Consider the following 4,983-nt stretch of genomic DNA (forward strand, 5'->3'; position numbering starts at 1 on the left):
TCAGTCTAAATCTTGGCATTACTGGTATCACGCCTACTACCGGTAGAAGGGAGGGGGAGGTGTAGAAAGGGGTATAACTTCTAAGGAGATGATGCCAGGAATGAACCTATGGCTCCAGGAAGTCTGAGCCTTTCTAAGCTCATACTTCCAAGTTCTAAGCTGTTACCTGGCTCAAGAGGAAAGAGCCGGAAAGGGGAAGAAAAAGAAGCCATTAATTCCACTTAAATTTGAGGGGGCTGGTTGAATTGGGAGTGAGAAAACACTAAATCTGAAATAAAAGGGGAAAAAAAGAGGAGGGGGATGCTTTTCTAGACCTTCATCACCCCTGTCTACAAGACATTCTACCAGTCTGTGTCAAGCCCTGGGATGATAAAAGCTGCCCACTGTGCTGTGATATTGAGGGTATTTCATTCTAAATCTATCTCCTTTGATGGAGATAATCCATCTGTTTTAGGAGCCAAGATACAAACACACACCAAGAGCTGTGTTAACACTGCCCGACCTGCCCGTCATCATCTCCCAGCTCTCCTGAAGACTTACAGTCACATTTAGTTACTGACCCCCCTCTTGTTTTAGAGTGGATTTGCAGCTTTTCTAGAACTACAAGTTCAACCCCAAGGGAAAGCAGAAGGATCAAACACACATCTGTCTTCAGTGTCAGAAACTCAAAAACAGCTCCTTCAACTCTCCAGACTCTAATTAGAGGATTCTTCAGAACACTTCCTGGAGTTGATCCAAAATGTATAAAATATGGTAGGTTCCATAGACAAGCAGTAATTTTATAGGCAACTGAAGACACTGAGCAAACCAGTGGTTTTCTAGAATCATCTTCAATATATTCTGCAGATAAAGAATAAGGGTTAAATTCTATCTTGATCTGTAAATCTTGGAAATACTAAGGATGAAGAAGAATCAGTCATACAAACTTCTGCTTTTGCGGAAGTCTGGGGTTCCCGACAATTAAAACTTCCTTCTGTAGAGGAAAACTTCTGATTCTCAGTGTGGGTACAGGCATTTCTTAGCTGTGTGGTTATGGCAAGTCCATAGATCCTCCTTAGCCTCAGTTAGCTTATTTATAAAATAGGAGAAACAAGATTTGGATGAGGATAGGAGGAAAAGGTCCTGGGGCTATGTGCCCCAGAATATGATTATCATCATCATCCCCAAAACCAAAGTGATCTTAGAGCTGAATGATTCCTACCAAGGCTTCAATTATCTATACATACTCATGTCCTAACTTCACTGTATTTAGAGCCAGAAGGGACCTTGGTTCAATCTCTTATTTTAGAGATGAGGAACTGAACCCAGAAAGGCTAAGTAATTTATCCAAAGTCGTCAGCTAGAAAGACAGGATTCAAATCCATAACCTCTGACTTCAAATCCAATGACCTTTCTGCTGTGTTCCACTGTCTCCCTACCAGCAAAGGCACAACATCAAATATAACTGTGAACAACTCCATTTAGAACCTCTCTCTAAGATACCTAGATTTAGTAAACTGAAGAGACTGGGCTAGCTGATCTCTGAAATCACTTCCAGCCCTAAAGTTCTGGTCCTTTGATTCATTTTCTTGTACTTCTGAAATGTTCCACTGGTTGTTTCCAAGTTCTCTTGCTAAAACTTCCCATATTGTCGGTTATCTCTGTTTCCCAGGAATGGTTTCTCTTATTTACAGCCACTGGAGGTCAAGGAAACAGTTCTGGGCCTTTTCTTAAATAAAGTCCACAGCATACCTGCCTAAATATTCCCCCGGTATTGCAGGAGTCCATAACCTCCTAAGCTCCGAAAGGAAGCCTAGAAAGGGAGGGCATTGTCCTGAGATGCTGCTAACTGGTCAAACACATATAGTGCTTGAGTCTGAAAACCAGGGTCAAGTCTTGACTCAAAGATATATTATTAGTGTAGATAGCTAGGACAAATCATGTAATTTAAGGCTCAATTTACCTTTCCTGTGAAACATGGATAATAAAATTTCCATTAGGGGTGGTGGGAGCAAAGTGTTTTGCAAACCTGTCATTAAAAGAATGGAGCAGGGATACAGAAAAGAAAGGAAGGAGAATCAGGAAAAATGAAGAGAGGGAGGGGTGAAGTGCTCATTTCTTGATAAGCAAACCTGGTGCATTATTTCCAACATAATCAGTCAACAAGCATTTATTAAATAATTATAATTAAATAATTATTAAATAATATATACATCAGCCACTGTGTTAAATCCTAAGGATTCAACGAAGGCAAAAAGAAGGAAGGCCTTTTTTTTCAAGAAGCTGAAAAGATTTTGGAAGTCTTCCCTAACCTAAGTGTATTCTCAGAGAATAACAAGACCCTGGAGATCATTTAATTCATCCTTATTTTAGGAAACTGGAAACTAAGTTTCCACTGAATTCTGTGACTTGCCCAAGGGCACACATAGCTTGAATCTACTCATAATCTAACAGCAGTGGGATAGAGAAACCTAAAGGCCGAAGAACCTGTTTCTACTCTCTACTCTATTTTTATGGAAAAGTTTGGGGTAAATACGACAAATTCAGTCAACTTCAGTCAACTTCCATTTTTTCACGTTTTCTCCTTTTCATTCTTGTCACAGAATGAAAGTTTCTTTAACTATCATTCTTTTTCCAGTACTTTGATTTGCCTGAACACTCTGCTCCTTCCTAGGTCCTTTCTCTCCTTGTTTGTTTTCTTCTCATTCCTCTAAGTAGTAGTAGAGTAATAATCCTCAGAAGCTCCTATGATAACTAACTCTCTTATACCACTACACTGAGTGATGATTCAGAGAAAGAGAAGTCTCTACAGGCCCTGGTGGACCTCAGGGTGGTGTTTCCCAGCTTGTTGACATCATCTTGCCACACTTGCTGCCTGTTGATTTTTCCAGATTTTCAACCCTGAAATCCCATGATTCTCAGAATAAATTTCATTACTTTTTTCTCTAAAAGAATATGTTAATATACTAAAATTTCATGCAAAAGAAATGATGAAGAAAATTTCAAGTAGGAATCTGAATCGCAAAAAACATAGACTTCAGATGCATCTATAGTTGTTACCAACCAGGACCCAATCTATTTTTTTCCCCCAAACTTTTTTTAAACACAAATCTCCTTCACACTTTTTTTTTAGTTTTTTTGCAAGACAAATGGGGTTAAGTGGCTTGCCCAAGGCCACACAGCTAGGTAATTATTAAGAGTCTGAGGCCAGATTTGAACTCCGGTACTCCTGGCTCCAAGGCCAGTGCTCTATCCACTGTGCCACCTAGCTGTCCCTCCTTCACTCTCTTTATGTTAGAACCAAAATGTTGTTGATACACAACACTCCATTTTTTGGTATTGGCCTATAATGTACATTCTTCTAAGCACTCTTAGAATCTTTAATTTCCTTCAAGATGAATTCAAAGATCATCTTTTTTTACATAGAACCTTTTCTGATCACTTAAACTGTTAGTTCCTTCTTGTCAAAATTACTTTGTTATTTCATTTGTTGTTGTTGTTATTATTATTATTGTTATTATTATTATTATGTTACTCAGGCATGTCCAACTCTATTTCCTATGTATTATTTTCAACTAGCTTATAAGATTCTCGAGGACAAGAAATGATTCACTTTTGTCTTTGTACTCCCAGCATCTTACACTGCTATTATAAAGGTGCTTAATAAATACATGGTGATTGATTGGTTGGTTGCTTGGTGTACAAAAAAAGAAAACAAAAGAGGCAGAAAAATTAGCAGCAGTCTTCAAATTATGGTCTGAAGACCCTTTTCAAGGGTATCTACAAGGTCAAAATAATTTTCATAATAACATGATGTTCTAATTGTCAATGTGATAAATACTGACAGGTATAAACCATATGAACAAAAGTTCTTGAGAAGAAGATTCCCTAATAATTTTTACGAGTAAAAAGCATCCAAAAGTTTGAGAACCACTGGGCTAGAGAGTTTGCTGGAGAAGGCTTTTCAACACAATCTGATTAGTTCTCATAAATCAATCATGCTTATGCAGATCCTAAAAGGGCACTGAGGTTACATAAAAATATAGTCTTCCTCTTGTGAAGGTGACAGGAAGGAAGAATCTGTTGCCCTTTTATATACATGGGAAGTTCCCTTCTCTAGTCAACTCAGCAGCTTCCCCAAGAATGAGGACCAGGAAAGCAAATGAAATAGTGTGTTCTAATTTAACCTCCCCAGAATGATGGACAATAACAGAAGGCAAGCTGAACCAGGAGCTCTGAGACTGCCCATCTTCTCAGAAATTATACTCCAAGACAGAGTGGAGGCAATAGGAACAGACAATACCAGAATGATAGACAAAAAGACAAGATGCATAATGATGGAGTACAGAGAAAACCGAATCTGGAGTCTAAGGAACCTCTGTTCAAATCCTGAGTCTTTCACCAAGTATTATGGGACCAAATTCTTACACATTAGTCTTCATATCCACATTGATAAAACAAGGAGATTGAACTTGAAGTTTCTGAAGCTTTTTTTCAGCTTTAAATCATTGATCTCTCTTTATGAAGTACATGGTATTGTGGATAAGAACAATCCACACCAGAGGAATGGTTTGGTTGGGATCCAGGCTGGTCCCTGTTGTACAGGAAACAGTGGGGGGTAATCATCTGCTTTCAAAGCTTCCTTCTCCAAAAGATTTCTCCTAAACAAGCCCATAACCAAAATGCCCCACATTTCCAAAATATAAATATGTTCAAAAGAAGATACAAAACAAAAATGTGAAATGAGTCCCTGCCTCAAGGATGCTGCAGTCTAGTTCAAAGATTGTCTCAGAATATTAAAAAAAATCTTAATCAAAATAATTGCTAAATTTCAGTTAGAAGTTAATAAAAATCAAGATGCAATTATATTTTTCCCTCATCCAAGTTTGTGGATCTACTATAATCTGTATGTAAATCCACAGGTTAAAAACTCCTGTTCTAAGCTGAATAAAAAGAAAGGATGCATGTGAAAGGATTCTAAAATGGCCTCTGAGGTCATAGGTA

General features: G+C 38.1%; 1 protein-coding gene across 8 annotated transcripts in view; it reads right to left on the reverse strand.

The window, feature by feature from the left end:
* MSI2 (musashi RNA binding protein 2) overlaps positions 1–4,983 on the reverse strand; it is a 518,635-nt gene that overhangs the window by 230,919 nt on the left and 282,733 nt on the right. The gene's annotated exons all lie outside the window — the stretch shown is intronic.

Source organism: Macrotis lagotis, chromosome 2 (assembly GCF_037893015.1).
Source record: "Macrotis lagotis isolate mMagLag1 chromosome 2, bilby.v1.9.chrom.fasta, whole genome shotgun sequence".
In the NCBI taxonomy this organism is placed as follows: domain Eukaryota; kingdom Metazoa; phylum Chordata; class Mammalia; order Peramelemorphia; family Peramelidae; genus Macrotis; species Macrotis lagotis.